General features: G+C 48.9%; 1 long non-coding RNA gene across 1 annotated transcript; it reads right to left on the bottom strand.

Moving 5' to 3' along the window:
* Positions 1-202: 202 nt before the first annotated feature.
* On the bottom strand, positions 203-3884 carry LOC120385135. The gene is made up of 3 exons (XR_005589287.1): positions 3839-3884; positions 2758-2912; positions 203-1168 (listed from the first exon to the last, which is right to left on the bottom strand). It is a non-coding gene; the product is annotated as an uncharacterized LOC120385135 (long non-coding RNA).
* Between the last annotated feature and the right edge of the window lie 21336 nt (positions 3885-25220).

Raw genomic sequence — 25220 nt, 5'->3', positions numbered from 1 at the left:
CCCCGAGCGGCGCCCCCCCCACATCCCCGCCCCCGAGCGACACGTCGCCCAAGTCCCGCCCAGCCGAGCACCGCCCAAGTCCCAGCCCCCAACACGGCACCACACCTCCTAAGACCCGCCTCCCCCCAGCGCCGCCTGGCCAAACAAAAAAAATAAAACCAACCCCCGAGTGCCCCCCTCCCAAGGTGCCGCCCCAGCCCGTGCTTGGTAGGCTGGTGCCTGGAGCCGGCCCTGATCCCATGTACTTAACAACCCTTTGCTGTTAGTTGTTGTGCCTTGGCTAGTTGCTCTTCACGTTCATTTTTGGCCTCTGCCCTATACTTTTCATTGGACTTGCCAGAGTTTACGCTTCTTTGTCTTTTCCTCACTAGGATTTGACTTGCCAATTGTGAAAGGTGCCTTTTTAATGATCTTAGAAAGGCTCTAGCGGCTGCACCAGCGCGAGCCTCTCCTAAACAAGGCCTGCCATTTTACTTGCACCTGGCAACTACTCCAGCAAGCACTGGAGCTGTTTTGCTGCAAAAACAAATTGGCCAGGTGAGACCGATGGCCTATGGTTCCAAAACTCTCAGTGAGGTGGAGGCGAGGTTTTCAGCTTGCGAACGTGAGGTATTCGCCCTGGTATGGTCCCTAACACATTGGGAATATTTAAGTGGCACAGCTCTCATTGTGGTGAGGACATGCCATACTCCAGTAAAATATGTCATCTCTGGAAGAATTAATGAGGGAAGGGTATCCTCTCCCCGGCTGGCGGGATGGACTCTAAGTCTGGTCAATCGGGATATTCGTACTGAGAAGATCCCCCCCATACGAGAATCCTTCCCTATGCTCCGATTACCGCAGGAGATGAGCACGAATGTCCGTTGCCAGATCCTGATTTAGACTTACTATCTCCATTCTTCTTAGCAACATCCTGGGAAGAAGTACAAGGAAAAGGGTTAACACTCTGGGCAGTTGATGGGAGTGCTTGTCACCACGAAGGGCATCCTGTTGCAGGGTTTGCTGCAATCCAGGAGGGGACACAGCAAGTGGTGCAGGGTACGGTGAGGCCGCCGTCAGCACAAGCTGCACAATGAATTGCGGTCCTGGCAGTATCGTCTGGGGTAGCACCTGAGGAAAACATCTGTCTGTGTTCTGCTTCTAGTTGGGTGGTTCAAGCCCTTCCCATCTGGAAGAAAAGAGTTCAAAGTAAAAGCCCATACGAAGGGGTCGGTTCTGGCCACGCTTGACAATCAGGCCAATCAGCTAGCAAAACAAGCTGCTAGGTTAGGATCAGCATATACATGGGATAAGACCCAATTTCAGCTGCTGTAGTTAAGATGCCGTCTCCAGATGTGTCAGCAGGCCATGGCATCTTGACCCTGCAAAACAGGATAATGATCTCCAAGCCCTTTTAACAGCAGGGAAACATCAAGGATATGTAAGGACAAAAACGGATTGATTATAGCAACATCACCAAACTGTGAATTACCTGTACTGGTTATGCCAATAACTCCACGAAAAGAACTAATAACTGTAGCTCATGGCCAGGGACACTATGCTGCGTCCAAAACTTTGGAATGGGTGTCTAAGTGGCGTGGTTGCCTAACATAAAGGAGGAAATACTGGAACAAACCTTTTCTCGATTTGGTATCCCATCAGAAATAGATTCAGACAGAGGACCACACTTTGTGGGTGAAGTCACAAAAGCGCTGTGTGCGGCCTTAAACATCAAACAGCGGTTGCACATAGCTGCTCACCCGCAAAGTCTGTTATCGTCGAGAGGCTAATAGAGCCATGAAAACTGCTCTTAGAAAAGTAATAGATGTGCAAGGAAGGGATTGGGATAGCAAACTCCCATATATCCTAGCGGCCATGCGATCTACTAGAACTGTGTGAGGGTTTTCACCGCACGAGATGCTAACTGGGAGAATTATGCACCCCTGAACTTTAGTGGGTGGGAGGAGTTCCACCGGATGAGTACCTTCCCAGGGTGCAAATAGACTTATACATGTCACAGTTGCTAGACACCATCAGCAGTCTTCAACATCGAGTAGCTCCTCAACTAAAGCTAATAACCAAGTCATTAGTGCTTGGTTAGGCCACATTAATGATGTAGGATGGGTGGTTGGTACAAAGGTAATGTTTAGGTATTATATAGAAAAGGCCATGTCCTTAGTCCTCGTTGGGTGGGTCCAGTTATCATAACAAACGGAGCAAGTGCCTCTGTATATCAGGTTCAAATACCAGCAAAGAAGGGGATCAAATTAAAGTGATTCCATAGCAGCCAGGTAAAGGAATGGAAAGGAAATCAACCCATTTAACTGTGCCAATCATATTTTCTCTTCCATTCCTAGATCGACATGACCGCCATCATCCTATTCTCTATGTATATAGGTTGCACTGTATTTGTTAAGGTTTGGTTAATTGATTTGGTTGAAGGTGACCATCTGTTCTGTATAACAGGAGTCATTATGCCACAGAGGATCCCATGGCCACCCTGGATCCTTTGGAACAAAATGACCCCATTTCTGTTTTAATGATCAAGGAAGAACCGTGCTGTGTGCTCAAGTGGGTCAAAGAAAGATCGAACAAGGCAGGTATATTTCAAGCAGTAATTTCAGAAATGTGCCTTAACTATCAGGCTGCACCTGTGGGATGCAGAGAAAAACAGAAATGTCATGTAAGTGGGATATAGTAAAACCTCTTTTGGGAATTGTACCAAACTTAGGGTGCCCAACAGTTCTCAGATTTGCGGTTGCATTAAATTGGAAGTACCTGAGCATGTACCATGGGGTGGGTTTCTGGAAATATATCAGCTCCTTGGGTTCATGAAAGACCTAGTGCCATGTTCAGAATTAGTACTCCAGCACAGTCCTTCCTTCTCGGCTCTCAATGTACTGTTGTATCCACACCTTCTTGCGATAGTTCGTCTATGCAGGAAATGGATGTAAAGCAGGAAGAGTCTTTTCATTGTAAAACTTTCTACTGCAGTAAGATCAAGGTTAAATTTTCCCGTAAATAGTTAGACTTGTATAGGAGGTTGAAAATGAATGTTACAACGGCAGACTCTGGTAAATGGTCTATGGTAGGTCCGTATGGAATAAGAGTATACCAATTTGTTTTGGTTCTTCCTTCTCCTATTCCTAGTTTAACTGGTCCCGTGGTAATTAGGGAAGAAGCAAATCAAACAGTTATTACACATCCCCAGTCTGCGATAAGGAATGTTTTAATCAGCACTACCCCTCTGTAATACTATGGTTGTATTTGGGTTCAATGCAAATTTTTCGCCATGTGACAATTTATTCATCGGGTGGGTCATAATTTGGCAAAGCCACAGGTGTCGGCAGTTACATCTTTTAAAACAGGTGTAACACCGACAAGAGGGGAAATGTTAATTTCAGTATACATGTTTGCGAATTATTCTGTATAAAAGTTAAAATAAGTTCTGTAAATCAAAAGGCCATTTTGTTTTGGTAAAGGACAAGGCGACCTCCATTGGGGTCAGGTTCTTGTTCCTCAGTACCTAGAAAAGGCGGGAAAGTGGGAAGAGCAGGAATCTGACCTTGCCCAGCAACAGCTCCCTACAGAGACCAATGAGGAGGGAGGGCCAGGGCACTGGCTCTTGAGCTTTTGAGCTGTCAGAGGTGCAGGTGGCTGCTCTCTCTCCTGGTGCGGTACAATCTTGCCACTGGCTATGGGCCTGCAATAGCTACTTACTAATTAAGTTGGGGTTGTTTGTTTGTTGTTTTGGGAAAGCAAACTTGCATACACGGACCTGGTCCGATTAGTTAGATCAATCGTGCACTCAGGACGACGCAAAGCGGATTAGGGTGGGAGTTAAGATAGGGATACGTACCTGTCTGTTTCATCTGTTGTCCACGGTCAGTGTTCACTACTGGCTTCTTTTCTGGATCCTGCACCCTTTATCGCTGATGTCTGTAAAGATAGAACATCTTGTATTATAAGTGCCTGTGTGTTATTCCGAATCTCCAGAATCATTAATCCATTCCCCTTTCCATTCCTTCCTCTCCCCTTAGCAAATAAAGTGTTGTTGTTTTATTTTATAGCTTTGTGTGTGTGGAGTTCATTAAAGTCAGCTCTGATAGATGGCCTTAAAAGGGGGACTCAGCGGGAGATAAACTGTAAGGCTCCCCGAGATCTTCTGATCAGATCGGCCTAGAGAGATAAAAATCCTTACGCTTGTTGAACCTCATCAGATCTCTTTTGGCCCAGTCCTTCTTGAGAGTGGGAAGGGGCTGGGACAGCAGCTTAAAGCCACATCTCCCCAGGGCAGCACAGCACAGCGTGCAGCGCAGGGGGCACATTTCAGTTAGTTTCACTTTGTGCAACTTAACCCTGAGGTTCTCAGCCCTGTGAATGAGACTGTGGAATTACCCAGCCCGTGGGAAAGACTGTGAGTGTAAAATATTCCCCAGGGTTGTTCCATCCCTGGGGGACCATCTGCCTCTGGAGGCTGGGGATGGAATCAGGACCTTTCACTGCCAGGCTTCTGCTTATGACCAGGACTACGTCAGCCGTGATCAAGTCTAAACAGTGACTTCCAATGAGCCTTAGCCCACCGACTGTTGTTAACGGGCAAGGCGGAAAGGCCTCAATTTACAACAATGGCCTAATTTTGGGTACCTCAGTTTCTCCCTTTGAACTACAGGACTGCAGGGAACTTGTTCCAACTGCAGCCACAGCTGCATGTGGAGTCCTTGGGCACTGCAGGTGTCCAGCCCCTACGCATGTAAAGGCAGGATCCCATATTTGGATCTGACATCAAGAGACATTCTTGAAATCTGGCCCCAGCCCACCACTGTGCTCTGCCTCCCATGCTGCCCAGGGTGGGCCAAAGGGGCTGTAGGGAAGGGGTAAAGCCCTCCCCCACCCTGGGAAATTCCTCCCACACAGGTGCCACTTGTGCCTCCCCCCAGCAGCTGTAGGCACAAGGAGTGCTCGGGAGGGGGAGCATGGACAGGCTGGAGGGGAGGGGTGGAGCAGGGATAGAGGGGTGTGACCAGGTGAAGCTGCACCTCAGTTTTATACAGGGCCGCCGAGAGGGGGGGGCAAGAGGGGCAATTTGCCCCAGGCCCCGGGCCCCGCAGGGGCCCCTACGAGAGTTTTTCGGGGCCCCTGGAGCAGGGTCCTTCACTCGCCCGGGAGCCCCGAAAACTCTTGCGGGCCGGGCCCTTGGAGCTTCTTCTGCTCCCGGTTCGGCGGCGGGAATCCTTCCGCTCTGGGGTGGAAGGACCTCTGCTGGCGAATTACTGCCGGCGGGACCCGCCGCCGACGCAGCCCGGTCTTCGGCGGTAATTCGGCAGCAGGGGTCCCCGCCACGGGTCTCCGGGCACTTCGGTGGCGGGTCATGAAACGGAAGGGCCCCGCCACCAAATTACCGCCGAAGTGGGGCCCCTGCCGCCGAAGACCCCAGGCCCCGGAATCCTCTGGGCGGCCCTGGTTTTATACCCTGGCAAAGCCACTAACACCATTAAAATGAGTGCAGCACACTACTCAGCTGAGCTGCAACCTCTATATTAACCATGTAGTTAAAGTGCTGCAGCGTCGTACTCAGGAACTAGCAGCATCTGCAGCAGCATCTCTGCTCAGCCCAGCTTCCCAGCACAGCTGAATTCCCTCCTTCTCCCAGACGGCTGCTTTCCCGACTCCTGCCCCAGTCCCCTCGGGCTGCTCCCAGATCCTCCTGCAGTGGAATGGACACGTGGCCTGAGAGCCCTGGACACTGGATTTCTCTGTTCACCCCACACCATGGACCCTGCAGGAGCGCTAGTGCAAGCTCCTCACCCGCTGCCCTTGATCACTGGTTTGCAGCCCCAGCTGGGGAAAGCTCATTCTCCATGGACCAATGAGTCCCTGGTCTCTCTGCTGGGACTCACAGACAGGGAGAAAATCGTTGCAGGCCTTGCTGGGTGTGGTTACGGGTGACGGGGTCACCTACCCCACTAGGGCCCAGGCCGAGATCCCAGCACATTCCACGCTAGCCCCTGACCTGCCATCAGATGGACTTTCAGCTTCTGTCCCTGTGGTGGGGGGAGGCATTGGGTCATTGCCCTGGGGGAGCTGCTGGGCGAGGGAGGCGATTTACCTGCTCACAGACCCAATGGGCTAGTTTTACTTTGGTTATTATAGTTGAAAAGTCATGGAAGATGGGAGAGATTCCAGCAGACTGGAAAAGGGCAAATGTAGTTCCCATATATGAAAAAGGAAATAAGGACAAGCCAGGCAGTTACAGACCAGTCAGCTTAACTTCTGCACCAGGGAAGATAATGCAGCAAACAATTCAGGAATCCATCTGAAAACATCTAGAAGATAATAGGGAGAGAAGCAATAGCCAGCTTGGATTTATCAAGGACAAGTTGTGTCAAACCAGCCCCCGATAGCTTTCTTTGACTGGGTAACAAACCTTGCGGATGGGGAAGCGGCAGATATGGTTTATCTAGACTTTAGGAAGGCTTTCAATGCAGTCTCACATGACCTTCTCCTTAACAAACTAGGGAAATACAACCTAGATGGAACTACTCTAAGGTGGGTGCATAACTGGTTGGGAAACTGTTCCCAGAGAGTAGTTATCAGTGGTTCACAGTCAGGCCGGAAGGGCATAAGGAGTGGGGTCCCACCATGCTCAGCTCTGGGTCCAGTTCTGTTCAATATCTTCATTCATGATTTAGATCCTGGCATAGAGAGTACAGTTACATAGTTTCAGAGCAGCAGCCGTGTTAGTCTGTATCCACAAAAGAACAGGAGTACTTGTGGAACCTTAGAGACTAACAAATTTATTTGAGCATTAAGCCACTGAGCCATCCCACCCCACTCCAGGGGCAGCCATGTGCTGGGAATGACGCAGGGCAACAATTTCCCACCTACACAAGGACAAATCGCTGCAGATAACACGGGTGGAAAATGCCCCTCACGAGAGAAGATTTTAAACTGACGTTTGAGACTCATGGGGAGAACGGGGGAAATCGGGGGAGACGGGAGAGCTGATCATTGGAGGGGAAAGGGGGGAAATCGCCCCAGATTTTATAGCCCCGTGTGAGACACTGAGCGAGAAAAGGGGCAGAACTAGAGAGAATTTGTATCGGGGGCGAGAGCCAAGTGGCACAAACAGGGACAGGATCCAATTAACCCCCCTCCCCCCTACCCCCGCCCACCACTTCTCCCCCCACTTGGGAATTTCCTGGCTGCACAGAGACAGTTCAACCCCCCCCCCGCGTCCCACTGACCTTCCCCCCCCTCCAACTCCAGCTTCTCCCCTCCCTGCCTGACACCCCCCATCTCCCCCACACCACAGGATCCCCGCCAGGCCCCAGTCTCTGCCCCCCAAATCCCATCGATGCCGGGGGCAGCTCCTGCTGCAGCTCCACTGGTGCTGAGGCAGCTCTGAGGCTTCTCCCGGGTTCCCCGGGGCAGAGTCACTTTCCTGCCCAGCCCCAGTGCCCCCGGGGTCTCACTCCCGGGGCTCCGTGGGAGGCTGGACACCAGGGATGCAGGACGGCAGGAATGGGGGTGACAGGCCTCCTGTTCCTCAGTCTCACGGCGGGACCCAGGGGTTCGTCGCCTCTCCGGCTCGGGAGCACTGGGAAGACCCGACCGTGGAGGGGCCGTCGCTGGGGACGGCCCGCGCAGGCGCTGAGCACGTCCTTATATCACTTCTGTGGCGGGAAAAGGGCTGAGGAGATAGAACGCTGAGGGCTGGTTTTGGCGGAAAAACCGGTTTGGACTGGTTTGAGCCTGTCCCCTGATGGTAAACAAGTCCCCTCTCAGAGATGGAGTCCAGGGGTCAATAGTTCATATGCTCCAGATTGGATCTTATTTTAAAGCCAGTGATTTACTTCGTAGACATCTTATTAACCAACTAATGGAACCTATTCAACAGTTCATACTTCTCACACCTAACATTGAGATAAAAAAGAACACAGACAAGCCTTGTCAGTAACAGCTAATGTCCCAACTGGGACGCACGTGAGCTTGTTGCAGAGCTGCTGCTCAGGGATGGGAACCTCCTGGCACCCCAGCCTCCAAAATCACTCAGGCTGCACTTTCTGCACGACTAGGTGCTGGCTGAGGGGGCGTGGAATTGGTGGCCTCTGCTGCAGGTGATGGGAATCGCAGGTATTTAAAGCCATGGCCTAGAGGAGGGAAGTGCCTAACTCCAGAGTCTGCAGCTGCCTAGGGCCAGGGCTGAGGATTTAGAGCCCCTAGTGCTGCCGTTGCAAGGTTCAAGCACGCTCAGCCCTGGCATTGCCACCCCTCCTGCGGCTAGTAGCTGCAGCTGGCTAAGGCTGGCCTCTGGGAACTGGCCCCATGGCTGTAGCCAGAGAAGCTGCAGGTGGCTCTGTGACTACTGGGGCCATTAAGCTAGAGCAGCTAAAGACACTGGAGTTCACCTCAAGGAACAGAGGGCACCAGTAGGACAGGAATGTCAAGGGGAGCAGGGAAGGAGGGAGCAGGTCAGGCTGGCAGAGGGAGCTTCCAGCTGGGTGGGAGCATTTCCAAAGTGGAAAGGAAACAAGTATGGGGAGAGGTGGTGGTGACCAGGTAGCAGACTAGCATGTAGATGGGAGCAGAGGGAGAGAGGCTGGTGGCTTCAGATTCCCAAGGGCTCAGTCCTGACTTTGGGGAGATGGTGTTTGCAGGTGGCTGGTTCACATGGCAGGATGGGGGCTGAGGGGGGGAATCTGTCAGAACTGATCAGGTATCTGCTGGCTTTAGAACTCTGAGCTGAGACTAGGACCACCTGCCGTGACTGGTGACATGGGGGGTACTGGAGACATGGCTAGAGAAGGTCTGAATGAGGAAGGAGATAAATCTGTGGGGAGTTTCCTTGATCACTATGAAAGTTCTGCTCACTGTGGACACTGGTAAACCCACATGGGTGTACAGCTCAATAAGAAACCCGGGGGCTGAGGGAGCTGTGTATGGCAAGGCGTACAGTCATGTAGGGGTGTGTGATCAAAATGAAAAATGTCTCTGAGGTTCAGTACCGGGTATCCTATGGCACCAATGGCACTGCCCCACCAGGCCCACACTCGGAGCCCACAGTGACTACATAGGGGCCTACAAATATGTTTGGTGCCGGGACCCACAAAAGGCTAATCCGGTCCTGACTGCCTGAGCACTATTTCAGCCTCACATTTTTGGGTGGACCTCCTACAGTGGGAGCTGCAGAGCCCTCCCCCGCAACACCCCCCCCTCCCTCCTGGTGTTGGGAGGGGAACAGGAGAAAGAACAAAATAAGCAAGAGAAGAAGAGAAAGGAGGGAGGAAGGGATGGAGGAAAATGTGAAACAAAAAGGACAAACCCTAATGTCCCCAGTGATTCTAAGGGACAAAATCCCAGGTGCGCAATAAAATTCTGCCTCTTTAAGCTCGTGTTTTCCATGCCTAGAATTCAACTCTCACCAGATGGATCAGACTGAACAGGTTTCAAACCTCCAGGAGGCTCTTACCTTCTAAACAGGGACGGCTGTTTTCTAGTAAAATCACTAAAAGGGAAGGAGAAAACTCGAAAGAGGTTCCTCCTGGCGCTCACGTCCATGAACCCGAATACTCTCTCAGTCCTCAGAGAGAGACCTGGAGAAGGAGAAGGAGACCTGGAGAAGGAGACTTGCTCCAGTAAAGCCACAGGGGTCTCTGAGGTTTCCCTGGCCCCTCGCCCCTGTCCTGCCTGGCTGATGTCAGCATCTCTCTGTGAGGTCACCACCTCCCCACCACCTTGGACCAATAGGCTGAGGTCCTGCAAAAGGCCTTTGTGATGTCACTGCCACACCCCTCCCTTGCTGGGTTAACGTCCTGCCCTGGCCAGGCACTTTGCAGGTTTGATCTACTCCCTGTGGATCACCCCACTCAAGGAGCGTTCGTTCTAGGCAGCAAGCCGGCTAGGCAGGGAAACATCAGACGCTGCTCCCAATGCTACCCTCAGATTTTCAGAAATTAGTCGACTTTATGGCAAGAGACCATTAGAGCATCTAATCTGACCCCCTGCGTATCGCAGGCCTCCTGTAGGACACAAGAGCTACTTTTGGGGCAAACACATTCCATAAAGGCATCTAGTCTTCATGAAATGACATCAGGAGATGGAGAATCCACCACTTTCCTTGGTAACTTGTTCCTGTGGTGAATCATCCTCGCTGTTGAATATTTGTGCCTTAGTTGTAATATGAATTTGTCTCTTTTCACCTTCCAGCCATTGGGTCTTCTTAGGCCTTTCTCTGCTCGATTCAAGAGCCCTTTAATACCCAATCTTTTCTCTCCATTAAGGCACTTCAACACTTCAATGAAGTCACCTTTCAATCTTCTTTTGAGAAGCTAAACAGGTTGAGCTCTTTCAATAGCTCACTAGAAGGCATTTTTCTCCAGCCCTCAGAACCGTGTCACCTCCTGTGACATTACTGACATAATCTGTAACTGTATAGATCACTGTTGCGACCACTGTTCTATATTCGCAGCCAATATTGTAGAAAGGTTGTTGTGTAAGAGGTCTATGGAGAGGTTCTGATTGGCTGATTATAATGATGCTATCTCTAGATGTGTATCATTTTTGTAGTTGATGTTATGAATATTGGCTCTATGCTGCCCGTATTTCAAACTTGTGCTCTGCTTCCAGGAACACCCCAGCCAGACAAGTTGGTGTCAGTTCTGCCTAGCCTGCTTGATGGCCCATTACGGACCATCAGCTCTACAGTCGACCCACTGAGAGAAGGCAGATACACCTTGTGACTCAGCAAGCTATGGAAGGACCTGCCTATGGACAGAACTCTAAGGTTTTTCTATGCCATGTGCTTAGGGAAGATGTATTTTCCATGCCCTGGTTCCTCGCTGACCCAGAGAGAACAAAGGAACATGAAAACAAAACCTTCCCCACAGATTTGAAAGTATTTTCTTCCCTTATTGGTCCTTTTGGTCATGTGCCAACCAGGTTATCTGAGCTTTTAACCCTGTACAGGGTATTTAATGCTACCTGTAGCTATACGTTTATGACACCCTGTAAATAGCAATCTGCAGAATGATTCTGAGAAAGGGCAGGGTGAAGGGAAGTGGCTTCAGCAGATTTACTGAGCATGCTCAATGCACCCTAAGTAGCAAATTCCTACACACAGCAGTTTCTCACACTACACCTGAGGCAGCATGAGGCAGGGGCTCCATTGCTGTCCAGATCCCACCCAAGAGCAGATCCCCAGGGGCTGCGAGACCTCAGCTTCTGGGACCTGTGTGTGGAGTCTCTTCTGCCCACCCAGGGCTGCCCCTGGGGTCCTTCTGGCCCCTGGTGCCTGCAGCCCTGGCCAGGGGCAGCAGAGCCTGGGACTGGGTCCAGCTGGAGAAAGTCCCCACCTCGGATGGGCACAGAAAGTGCTTCAGTGAACGTCTGTCCCTGGAGCAGCCCCTCTGGCACCGCAGCAGCAGCCCGGAGCTCAGCCCCGGCTCCCAGCGCACACTGGAGGCAGCAGCAGCACCAGCAGTGTCTGGTACCTTACAAAGCCCAGCCACCAGGAGCTGCCCCACGGCTCTTTTCCTTGTTTTTCCTGCTTCCTTCCTACCAGCCCCCCACTGCTCCAGCCCCTTCCTGGCTCCTTCAAGCCCAACCCAGGCTGCAGCTGCCGCACTCACCGGGCCAGGGACTGTCTGAGGTGGGAACTAGCCCCATCTCTGCTCCTCCTCCTGCCCCTGTGTGTCCCAGAGCCGCTGCAGGGACTGACCCGCACCCAGGCTCGCTCCTATTAGCGCTCACAGGGGCCAATCCAGCTACGGAGAGTGAGCGCCCCTGGGAGCAGGGAAGTGACCACATCTCCCTGCCAGAGGGTGGAGGAGGAGGAGGAAGAAAGGGAAAGAGGAGAGACTGAAAGGGGATAAGGAGAAATAAGTGGGGAAAGCAGCACGTCACTAAGGCTAAATGACTATAGACACCACTCAGCTAAGGGTTAAACAACACAGTGATAAAGTTCAGGTCAAATCAGGAAATCAATGAGTTAACAAGGATATTGCGCTGGAATCAAGTCGTCAATTTAGTCCAACCATCAGATTAATACAGTAGAAAACCAACCCCTATAAATCCTAAAAGAGCAACCCAAGAAGGCAGGTGCACATTTAGTGATGCCAAAACCCCAATCAGAGATTTTGACCCAGGCAGTGCAACCCAGATTTACCCAGCTGAATATTTCAATGCTGAAACCAAATCATTGCTGACATTTAGCCCACAACCTCAAAGCTAATTACAGTTTTCTCCTTAGATTTCACTATTCTGTAGCTAATACTTCTCCTCGCCCTCTCGGCCCAGAACACATACAGACCTTAGAGAGACATTAGTAAAAAGTTCAAACAGCTCTCGCTGAACAATACGTATCTGACCGCTCAAGTCCTTCCACTGCTTGCGCAGGTGAGGAGCATTCGTTCAGTGATTCTATAGGGCAGGGTTTTAAGGCTATTAAGATTTGGGGAACTATTCTTCCTAACATCTTCCCGTTGTAGATTTCAGAGGTGTTCACACACTGACACCCACTGAGCGACATCGTTACACTCCAATCTAATAGAAAGGCTGGGAGGTCTCCAAGTTCATAAAAAGAAAGACAAAAATAGAAAAGGGAACAAAGAGTTTCTAAGATAATAAGGGGTTGGATCTCTGCACCTCTCGGGCTTTGGATTCACCCAGAGTAGGAACTGTAGCTGCAGTTTAGGAACCAGGTAATGGCATAGATTTCCTCTCTCTCAGGAGCAGGAGTGACCTATGTCTCATTCTTCTGTCTCCCATCAGGTGATGGGACCGTGAGTGAGAATGAGGAGGGGAAACCCCAGCAGGAAGATGCTGAGGAATTAGAACCACCTGTGCTCTATTTTCACACTTTCTAACCTTTCAAAGAAGCAGGAGGCAGAGAGGTGAAGGAATCAGCTGTTTTTCTCTCTGTGCTTCATCTAACTTTGGATCCAAATGGTAAAAGACAGTTGTTCCCAATTTAATCATGGCGTCCTTCAGGAGGGTGACCAATGTCACTTAACTAGGAGCCGGGTTCTAAAAATAGTTTACCTGGGCCACAGGTCACCATAGCTTCCATCTCAGGGGTGAAAATCAACCACTAGTACCTGCAATTTCTACCTGAGCTCTTGTCAAATCTTTGACCTTCCTTGGAGTAATTTGACACTTCTCTGGTGTAGAATTCTTCACCAACCACACAACAGATCAGTAGCGACAGTGAGGCACAACTCCTCAACTATGCCCTTTTATTTCTTTAATCTGGTGGCACAGATTTAAATTAGGGACTAAATTCAGGTGCGGCTTAGAGTCCCTGTAAGACACCAAATGTCAGGTCTCTATTAAACATAGGTATCTTTTGCAGCTATATCACATTCAACACGGATTTCATTTTCTACACATTTGCAGCATCTCCCATGGGTGAGCTGAACAGAAGTGTCACTTCCATTTTTCCCATCTCTACCTAGCTAGGGATTGCATTTCCCAAACAATAGGCAACATGCAGCTGATTAGGAAGGAGATATCTTCAGGAGCGACCACCTGCAGCGCCTGGGCCACAACGGCTTTGGGAGCCCAATGCATGGGTACTTTTCTTATGTACAATTCATTTACTAGGGTATAAATCTTCCTAGCCCCTTAGAAAAAATACTGACCTAACCAATTGAACAACAGGGGGGATTGGGATGGTGATGGGGAATAAGGGAATCCCTCTGACTTACACTGTCTTCTTCTGTTGTTACAGAGGGTGAAATGATGTTTTCCCCTATCCCTGCCCTGTTCCTGCTCTTTGTTATAGTTCAATATATTTTAAGTGAGGAAAATGGTAGGAAAAATATCTGCTCTTCAGCACAACGTGAAGCAACATCAGAGCAACTGAGAATGAAACAATTTGTTCCCCAAAGGAGAACTCGATGACTAACAATTGCTGTGTACTGGGGGAACAGTATAACCGTGATGCTCAGGGTTTGTTTAGACTAGGGAAAGTGATGGAGTTTAGGTCAGGTCAAGGGGGAAGCTAATGCCAACCCCTGCACCTGGGCTGCATCTGCTCTACAACTGTAATTGTCTTTTTACCCCAAGATCACTAACTCGAGCAGCCAACGCCATGTGCAGCCCTAGTGGATGTCAGGCACAGGTAGTTTTTGCCTCAGTGTAGCTTGTTGGGAATCAAACCTCTCTCCCACCTGGAGCTGATGGAGTTTGGCTGTTCTCAGTGGGAGCAGATGACAGAACAAGGAGCAATGGTCTCAAGTTGCAGTGGGAGCCATCTAGGTTGGATATTAGGAAACTAATTTTGCTAAGGTGGTGATAAAGCACTGGAATGGGTTACTTAGGGAGGTGGTGGAATCTCCATCCTGAGAGATTTTTAAGGCCTGGCTTGACAAAGCCCTGGCTGGGATGATTTAGTTGGGGTTGGTGCTGCTTTGAGCAGGGGAATGGACTAGATACCTCCTGAGGTCCCTTCCAACCCTGATATTCTATGGTTCTATGACATACACTCCTACGGCTCAATAGAAAAGATCACAGGACTGACCCCAAAGATGGGTGAGCTGGAAAAGGCAGAAGCAGGCAACTCATCTGGGGGAGCTGAGCTACTACGGTGAAGATGGTGCACAGATCACTATGTGGGAATTAGCAAATGTGATTTAAAAAACAAAACAAAAAAATCTTTGCTCAGCAAGGCATTTATTACAGTTCTCTCTTACGTGGATTTTCTGATGCCTGATAAGGTGTGAGCTCCAACTGACGCTTTTCCCGCACTCAGAGCACGTGTAGGGTTTCTGTCCTGTGTGGATTCTCCTATGTGTGATAAGGTGTGAGCTCCAATTGAAGCGTTTCCCACACTCAGAGCACATGTAGGGCATCTCCTGTGTGTGGATTCTCTGATGTGAGATGAGGGCTGAACTATCAGTGAAGTGTTTCCCGCACTCAAAGCATGTGTAGGGCATCTCTCCTGTGGGGATTCTAAGATGTGTGATAAGGGGTGACTGCCGACTAAAGCTTTTCCCGCACTCGGAGCACATGTAGGGTCTCTCTCCTCTGTGCATTCTCTGATGAGTGACAAGGTTTGAGCTCCCATTGAAGCTTTTCCCACAATCATGGCATGTGTAGCGTGTCTGTTCCAAGTTGATTCTCTCGTGTGGAATAAGGTCTGAGAGGCTACTTAAGTTTTCTTCTGACCTCTGCTGAGTCTCACAGGCTGTTTCTTTTTCTGGGAGTGCACAACTCCCGGAAACGTTCCCTTTGGGTCTTCCTGATAACGTTCCATGTGTTTCTACTTGCTCAGCATCTTCCTGCTGGGGTTTCTGGTCCTTATTTTCACTCACCATCCCATCACCTGATGGGAGACTGAGCGAATCCAGATATAGGTCACTCCCTGCACCGGAGAGAAAGGAAATCTCAGAGAGAGGAATGGTAAAAGGGATGAACAAACCAAAATATGTGTGAGAGATCAAACCTATCAGGTGCTGATTTTCACCAGAACACTCTGGGGAAAGCTACATTGGGCAGGGACCTGCTGCCACTTGTCAGAGCATAGGTGGGAAGCCATGAGTCACATCTGCCTAATGATTCCACACCTGCAGGGAACAATCCTGAATTTGGAGAGCTCATAGGGTCTTTGTAGGGCATCCCAAATGTTTCCTGAAATCACAGACAGTTTTTGAGCTGATTTAACCAATTCCTTACCCGTGCAGGCAGCTCTCGGGAGGACTTCTTTCTCAGAGCCCTGGAGATCTGGGATCCACAGCTTTTCCTCTCGTTCCAGCTGCGAGATCACATCAGGTGTGGAATCTGGAAGCCCTACTCCAGGCAAAGAAAACAAGGGAGGTGAGTGGAATTTGTGGGATACTTGTCACAAGGAATAGTCCATGGTTTTACCCCCAGCTCATTTTTAAGCAGTAACATCCCAAGGCCAGCTTCCTTGGCTCAAAGTGGCAGGAGAGTTGTTAATCATATTCATTACCTTAGTGCCTAAGAACGAACTAACAGTGAGTCCCCATTGTGCTCGGCCAAGTACAAACAGAGAATAGTAGATGGCCCATGCCCTGAAGAATTTACAATCTGAATAGACAAGACAGACAGAATGGGGGAAAGGGTAGAACCCACTGTTAGAATAGAGATATTCAGGTCTGTCTGTAAAGCCTAGACTTTAAGAACTTAGGTGTATTTTTATCACTTAGCTAGTTACAGGGGTATAAAAACAAAGAATCAAAATCACTGTCTGCCTGTGTATGGGCCGTCTCTCACTAGGATAGTCTGAGGTCTTGTTCTTAGGCTAAGGCCTTTGGCTAAGCAGCAAGGGCAGCCATAAGGGTCTTGGGAAGCGAAGGGTCACATCCTCACATCACAAACCAGTCACACTGAAATAAGGTGCTATTGGGCTGTTAGGAAGTCGATCCTGTCCTGATAGTGCCCATCACCACCATATAAAGAAACAGATCTTAAGATGGTTAAAGAAAACTTAGTTTGACAGCATTCTGTCTGGCAAGAAATCACTTCTCAATGGTTGCGGTTGTGAAACTCTTTTCTGTATTGCTTTTTCTTTATGTCCCACAATTTTCTATTGTTAATCTGGCTGGTTCTCTAATTGCTTCTCTCTGCTGTATAATGAGTTTTGCTAGGCGTAAGTTAATTAGGGTAGTGGGATATAATTGGTTAGAGAATTATGTTACAATCTGTTAGAATTGGTTCATTAAATTTCAGTACAATGATTGGTTAAGGTATAGCTGAGAATATTACTCTATAAACAGGAGGGGGAAGGGAAATTGGAATCATGTTTGTTAACGGGGGGAACGTGGAACAGGAACACAGGCAAGGCTCTGTGGCATCAGAGCTGGGAAGGAAACACTGGGGAACAGACTCTATGGGCGTACAGAGATAAGCCCGACTGGTGTGAAGGACTTCGGAATATAGGTAATAATAATAGGTAATAATTGGAGATATACCAATCTCCTAGAACTGGAAGGGACCTTGAAAGGTCCTTGAGTCCAGCCCCCTGCCTTCACTAGCAGGACCAATTTTTGCCCCAGATCCCTAAGTGGCCTCCTTAAGGATTGAACTCACAACCCTGGGTTTAGCAGGCCAATGCTCAAACCACTGAGCTATCCCTCCCCCCCTTATCAGTGTAATATGCTTGCTTAGAAACTAACCCCAATAAACGTGGCATTGTCTGCGCTTCAGACTTCTGGTCTTTTGCTGCTTGCTGTCTGCGTGACAAGAACCAGGGAAGCGGGAGGCCTCTAACATAACTGACATGACCTGATAACTAAGAGGTAAGCTTTTAAGGAAGATTTTAATACACTTTGGAAATGATCAGGGATTCCCATGAGCACTGATGAGGGGACCATGCAAAATATGCATTTAGATCCTTGTCTTGTTTTATATCCTTTCCTGTTAGGCACACTGGCACTGTCATGGATCCATGGGATCTGTGCAATGCCTGGGCTTTTAAACAGTGCTTGGGAAGCCTCTGGCTTCAACACTCTTACTTCAACCTGTGAGCTCTGCCAGCAGGTCCAGCTGAACGACACTCCTCTTCAGAGACTGTTCCTCAGTCAATGCACAGAGCAAGTTTTGCTGTGGCACTGGGCAGACTGTTAAAACATAGCAGGATTCATTAATGAACCGAAACACAGCACTGGAAAGTCCTTAGATTAGCACAGGGAAGCGAAGACGACAATACAGTCCATATTGGCCAATGCCCTTGAGCCAAGCTGCTGTAGAAAACGCTTTGGTTTCCTTTAACTGCACCTGTCCATTTGTCTTTGCTCCAGTAGAGCTCCCAGTGTGACTTCTATGAGCCCAGTTATTCCTGCTCCCAAAAATGTAACGAGTCCATGTATGCTTCACTCAGCCAAGCGGAGATCTGTTGCGTCGCAGGAGAGCATGGACAGAGTCTGACAACCCATGTGATCATAAGCAGAGAGTACTTTATTCATTTCCAGCATGCTCTTATATACAATTATATCAAGCAATCAAGCAGTTGCTAATTGGTTAATAAGATACACACAAGCACAGCTGAAACTTCCTTGGATAATTGCCATTCCATGCAACCTTTTGATTTATTATTCTGTTTACTGCCTACTGGCGGATGAGAGCTAATCAAGGTCAGCTTCTCATCACAGCTCACAGCAAACTAGCCTGTCCTTGAATCCCACACTTCCCTTTCCTCAAAATAAAAAACAATGAAGGCATAGCAAAACATTCCCAGTTCATAGCATCACATTACTTCAATCTATTACAAAGCAAAACTAAAAAACAAATCTGAACACCAGCTGCCTAACTAAACCGTAACAATATCTTCCGCAGTGCCCTGCTCTCACCTATTACATCCCTCCTCCAGGTAATGCAAGTGGCCCAAGGGACCAGGAGGGTTCCACCAAGGTGCAAACACCCACAAAACAGGTTTCCAAATAAGGGCTTCCACTGCAGCAACATGGGGCAGCAGGCAGAAGGCCGTTGTATTTATGGCACTCTGCGCCAAAATCAGCCAAGGCCGGACCCACTTCGCCGAATCCACCTGGGACCTTGAAAACAATCTCAGCTAGGCCACCTGGCATTCCCTACTTTCTCATAACAACTTTATCTCATCCTCTATTCTTGTAACCACGCTGCTGTAATTTTCCAAGGCAGCATAGGGAAGATGCAACCGAACATCTCCCCTATTCTTAAACACACAAAAAAATTAAAAACATCCAAAAACTACTCCAAACTTTATAGCAAAAGACATGCAAAACAAAAAAAAATAATATATCTCATGCTACAAAACTCACCTATAACCATGCAATTCTCAACATATAACACCACCAACACCAAACAAAACAAACATAAACCAACAAGGGTAAAACAAATAAATGGTATAAATTCTGCAGGATTCCCCTTCTCTATAGCACACCAACTTGTGGCAAACTTCTATTATTAAATCATCCCTCAGATGTCAGGCGATCAAACTGACACTGAGGGAGCGGGGGTCCTAAAAAAACAAAACACAACATAAACCACATAAAACGCAAAAACAATTCTGGCCAGAAAACAAACAAACCAACACCACAAAACGAAACATAAAACACATAACATAAATTTGACTCTATAAATAAATGCATGGTATATCAAATGCTATGCAGCTAACATCAATTTTCTTTAATATCTAAAAAACAAAAAAACAGGTCTACTCCTACTGGGCAATCAATTATTACTAAAAGCATACAAATACCTCTATAAATCAAGCATACATCAATAAAAGCATTTACATATGCAATGGCTTCCCAGCGTGCTTCTAAATACAAAGCTAGGCACAGCTCAAAATTGCTTACCACATACATGCCTATAAAACCTACTACAAGCTCAAATACATAGCACTATATACATTCTGCCGCTAATGCAACAAAATTATTCATAGCCAAACAATTGTAAACTAATTTCTTTGCCTAAATTCATTTACAAAAACATCAAAAACTTTTCTCTAGCATCTTTACAAAATTCAGCTGCTATTCCCTCTAGCAACCACAAAATTAACTTCTCACTTCTCTAAAAAATCACTAGCTTATTTTCCAACAGCCACTAATTAACTCAAAACACCATTCCAAACATCCTCCTGAAATTGAAATCCCAAGCTTAAACTTAAATCCCTTTCCTATCCACTACACCCTCAAAAAATCCCAAGCTGCATTCCAAGCCTTTATCTGTAGCCTGCCTGCTTGGGCCCGATCCTTTTTTCCTCTAACTAAACCGTTCCTTACATGAACACCAACTTATTCCACTATCAATTTAGCTAGGAGGGTGTACTTCTTAACTAGCCCCCACCCTTCTAGTCTCTACTGCGAGCAATTATCTGTACTTTCCCACCATGGGGGCTACATTCTCATGCATATAACTTTAATTACAACATCTGCATTCAGCCTATTTTAAATATAGGCTACATCTAGTATCAAGCAGTCTACAACAACCAATAATCAGCACATAACACAAAATCTACAAAAATCTAATAAGGCTAACAAAAGCACTTTATATAAAGATGCTTTGGATCACATAAATTCAAAGCCATCCTCCCAAATTACCTAAATTTATGCCTAAATAACCCATTAACTCCCCTTGAGAATACTCAACAAACCTTTGGCTGAGTTTTCTCAAACTTTAAAACAAAAACACTTAAACACTAAAAACCTGGGGTTAGTAATGGGGGGTGGTAATATCAGTACAATCCAATTAGGGAGGGCAATATATGCTAAAAAATTTATCCAAAACACAGGGCGCAGCCTGTAAAATAAATCCCAAAATCCAATTAACATCACATTTCTCAGCAGGAGTCCCAAATTTCTTCCTGCCAGTGTACAATTCTTTGTTTCTTCACCAGGGTCAGTTCTCAATGTCTTTTAGTCAGGAATTTCTGGACTTTGGCAATATCAACAACATAAGTGTTTTTTCTTCTTTCCACCACCGTCATGGTTCAACTTTTACGGGGGAAATTATCAAAACACACACAAAAAAATTCCAATAACACAATGGAGCTAAAAAAATTAATAAGCCAATCATCAGTAGGAAAATTCTCCTGATGTGAAGGGTCTTTGCAGTAAGAATCATGGGTCCAGGCAAAGCAAAATTTTATCTCAATTAATAAATCATTCAGGAGGATCAAACAGAAAAATCCTAGCATAGCAAACAAGCAACTATCCTCCAGGGGCCCAGGTTGTGTACATCTTGTTGCTCTTTCAGTCATTCCATCCACCATTGCAGCAGACATCTCTGATACTGACACAATTGCAGGTTCTTCACTCCTACTATGTGCAGCCTCAAATCCCAAATGAGCAGTGGTAATATCTTGGACTAGTTCAGGAAATAATTTTTCAGGCACTGCTTCTAAAGGCTTCAAAGTGTCAGCTGAGGTTCCCATAGGCGTTACAGTTCCTGCAATAATTCAATCGCTGCAGCTGTGACAGGCACAAATGCTTTTTGAGCCTCAGAGCTTTCAATACTAAAAATGGGTGAGCCAGTATCTGCCAGCTGCACAGCTAAAATCTCTTGCTGATTGTCATTTGAACTTGTCGCAGTCAGTAGAAATGTTTGTTTTGCTTCCATAGGCTCCTCTTCGTCTCCCTTTCCACACACAGGCAGTTCTTGAGGACATATGTCGCTCTGTAGAGGGGCCCCATTTACAACTGCCCCTGGGCATTCTGATACTAGGTTAGATGGCTCATCTCCTACATCATTCTGCATGGGGGCCTCAGCTGCAACCGCTTCAGTGTGCTCTGATTCCAAGGTAAACACAGTATCTTCTACCTCTGTCTTCACAGGTGTCTCAGTTACCCCACTCTGCATTGCATCCATAGGGAAGGGGTCTCCAACCGGCAACACAGAAGGCATTCCGGGCGTTGGGCGGCAGAGCTCAGAAAGGGCCGCCTGCACTTCTGCCTCGGCCGCGAGAGTTTCTACTATCTCCTTCGCCTTATGCCATACTGGACTCAGGGAGAAGGCCTCCTTATCGCCCTGAGCCACCGACTTCCAAAGCTCAGAGCCTAGTCGCTCCCAAACAGTTTTATCAAATATTGTACTTGATTGAACAGAAAGTCCCTTCTCCATCCCCACCGCAGCAGATGGGATAACGTATCAGAGGAGCTTTCTCCGCGCCGCCGCGATGCGTATCAGATATCCATGCACCGCCCTTTCTTCCGCTGATACAGCGGTTCCCATGGTAGCTGCTCACCTCTGGGCTGGGGTGTGCCTCCCTTTTCAGACGCCCTGCGGCTTGGCGCCGACACTGAGCTCAGGTGCGCCTCTCTTTCGGGCGTCCTGCGGCTCCTAGCCGCCAACACTGAACTCAGGTGCGCCTTCCTTTCGGACGCCCTGCGGCCGCCGCCGACACTGAGCTCAGGTGCGCCCTTCTTTTCAGACGCCCTGCGGCTGCCGCCGACACTGAGCTCAGGTGCGCCTTCCTTCGGACGCCCTGCGGCCGCCGCCGACACTGAGCTCAGGTGCGCCTCTTCTTTCGGACGCCCCGCGGCTCCTAGCCGCTCAACACTGAGACTCAGGTGCGCCTCCTTTTCTTCTTTTCAGTTCAGGCCACCAACACTATCCTCATTCAATCACGTCGGGTCACCATTAGTTGCGTCGCAGGAGAGCATTGACAGAGTCTGACAACCCATGTGATCATAAGCAGAGAGTACTTTATTCATTTCCAGCATGCTCTTATATACAATTATATCAAGCAATCAAGCAGTTGCTAATTGGTTAATAAAATACACACAAGCACAGCTGAAACTTCCTTGGATAATTGCCATTCCATGCAACCTTTTGATTTATTATTCTGTTTACTGCCTACTGGCGGATGAGATCTAATCAAGGTCAGCTTCTCATCACAGATCACAGCAAACTAGCCTGTCCTTGAATCCCACAGAGATCCTCCCATGGACAGGTGATAATCATTCCCTTGTCTCTGTTGGGTATTCCATTGATGTAGGTTGGTCCCAGCCTGTCCTTAATGACCCATTCATATCACTCCATAACAGCTACGTGACAAAACACCTCATGTCTCCTGCTTTTTAGAATCATGGCAATACCAACCACAGAGGGAAACTATGATGTGTATTGGCATCATACAAGTATCACCAAAATTCACACCACTCTCACACACACTGCTCACAGCCCTTGGAGAGAAAGCAACGCACAGGAGCTGGACGTTAGTCCAGTGAACACAGTGGAGGACAAGCTGCAATCCTCAAACCCTGGTGAAAAAGGAGAGGCAAGCGCGTGCCCGGGATGGCAAGCCGTGGGGGCCGCCCGGATGGTCTCTGTGAGGGGGGCAGTCAGGCAGCCTTCGGCGACTTGCCTGCGGGAGGGCCGCCGGTCCAGCGGATTCAGCAGCGGGTACGTTATGTGGATTGATCCCTGCCTATGATTTCAGTTATAACTGCCTCTATGAAATCAAGTGTCTGTGTGTTTCACCAGATTTCATCTTCTCCATTAACTTTGCGTAGCCATGTACAAGGGGGAGCTGTACCCCCAACACGTCATCTTATCGGTGTAAAAACTGTACAGGCTACGTCACCACCCTGTGACATCCTCAACAAAGTGCCCATTTGTGCCTGGGTAGGGGCCCTGCTCTGGGAGGGAGGATGCAGCAAGGACTCAGGGTCGGTGGCCGGGTCTCTGTGCTCAGAGATGGGGAGGTTATGTGGGGAGGGGGGTAATGAGCGGGAGAGGGAGGTCAAGAGTTAAAATAATAATATTTGGGGAAAACATGTATATAAGTGAAACAGAACAGAAATAAAACTGGAGTGTGGGTTCTAAAGCAACAAGGCTTGGGTAGGGATTCGAGGTTAAAGCTCTGGGATCCCCCAGCGCTCTAGATCCCCAAACCTCTCCTCCCTCCCACTGACCCACCCAGCCCACTTCCTGGGTGCCCTTCCTCCACAAACTCCAACACATCTTCCCAGTACTCTCAGCCGGCATCACCTCCCGGCACCTTGGGAGCTTCTTGTGTTCCCTCCTCGTCTCTCACAACCTCCTCCGTCCCTGCTGCTTCTTAGCTCTAACCCTGCACATGCCCTCCCCATGTCCTGGCACCCCAGAATTAGCTACTCCTCCTCCCATGGCTCTCTTATCCCTTCACCCATGGGGTCATGAATGGCAACATTATACACTCTTCTGTCAAACCAGGAGCTCATCTGACTGTCACACAAGCCACGCATCGGTCACACACCTCTTTACTCAATTTAGAATTCTACAGGAGGTATATTTTCCTCTTAAAATGAGGAAAAGGCATGAAAGCGACAGTTATTAATGTAGCCAATAAGGACACATTAAATGCAATTTCAAAATGACTGATGACAAATGTCTAAAAATTATTCTAGTGGGTGGGAGATGAGGCAAAAAAGTGGGGGCAAGGAAACTTGTCAAAACTTGTATGAATAAAGGTATAAAGTTATTACTGCTCAGGTTCTTTAGAGACCCCACAGCTTGTAATGACCAAGGTAACAGAACTCCTTACCCAGGGAGGTCACGTTCTCATAGTTCTCCTGCATGACATCCCAGTAGAGGGCTCTCTGAGTGGGGTCCAGCAGAGCCCCCTCTCCCCTGGTGAAATGCACAGCCACCTCCTCGAAGGTCACCGGCCCCTGAAAGAGCAAGAGTCCAACACTCAGGACCTGCTGCCCCACTCACAGCCCCACACTCATGGGGGAGAGGAGCCAATCAAATGGGAGCTCTGGGTGGCTCACAGTCAGAGTCCCACCTCCACACCACTCAGAGCAGCCAGGAAACACCAGGGGGAGGGGACGAAGCGAGAGCCCCTTGTCTCTCCCAGCAGATCCATCCCCCCCCTACTAGCCACAGACGGGCACAGGAGATGGAGGCCCTGGCAGGTGCAGGGAGAGCTCGCTGGCAGGGAGCCCAGCGCTGTTCCCATTGTGAAGAGCTGGACGGGGCCAGACTCAGTGGGGGGCAGACGACATGACGGTCCAGGGGGGCCTTGCTGAGGGGGTTCCTCCAGCAGGGGTGTCCTGTCCCTCCTCCCCCCACTTCTCTTCAGCTGTCTGCCCCTGCAGCTCTTCCTGCAGCCCTGCCCCCACTCTGAGCTGCCCCCGGCCAAGCTGCTCCCAGGAGCCTCCTGTGCTGTGCAGGGGGGAGGAGGGGTTGCTGATGTCGGGGAGGCCCCACCCTCCTGCCTCTGTGCCCAGTCTCTGCTGAGCTCCCCCAGCCAGCACCTACTAACCCCCACCCACGCTGAGGGGAGTGACACAGGACAGCAAATTCCCACCTATCCAAGGACAAATTGGTGCAGATAAACAGGCTGGGTTCACATCCCAAAGCTGAGGAGAATTTAAGAATTACAGAGAAAATAGGGCAAAATAAGAGACTAGAGAGTCAATAATTTTAGGGAAAACGAGGGAATCTCCTTGGATTTTCTAGCCATATGTGGGGAGGGGAGAGAGAAGGGGAAGAACCAGAGAGAATTCTTCTCAGGTTATGAGACGGAAAGAAATGGCACAAACAGGGAAAGGATGCAAGTGGCTCCCCCCCCGTGGCCATAGGCGTGTGCAGCACATTTCATTAGGTGTGCACCCAGGAGCCCCCTAGCCCCACCCCATCCACTGCCTCCCACTTCCTGCCCCCTCAGAACCCCCAACCCCCCCTGCTCCTTGTCCCCTGACTGCCCCCTCCTGAACCCCCCCCCCACTGTAACTGCCTCCCTAGGACCCTACCTGTCGTCCTGACCCTTATCCACACCCCCACCCCCAGACAGACCCCCGGGACTCCCA

This window comes from Mauremys reevesii, linkage group 17 (genome assembly GCF_016161935.1).
Source record: "Mauremys reevesii isolate NIE-2019 linkage group 17, ASM1616193v1, whole genome shotgun sequence".
NCBI classification, from domain to species: domain Eukaryota; kingdom Metazoa; phylum Chordata; order Testudines; family Geoemydidae; genus Mauremys; species Mauremys reevesii.
Note: the sequence above shows the minus strand (reverse complement) of the source record. Positions and strands in the feature narration are given on the sequence as shown.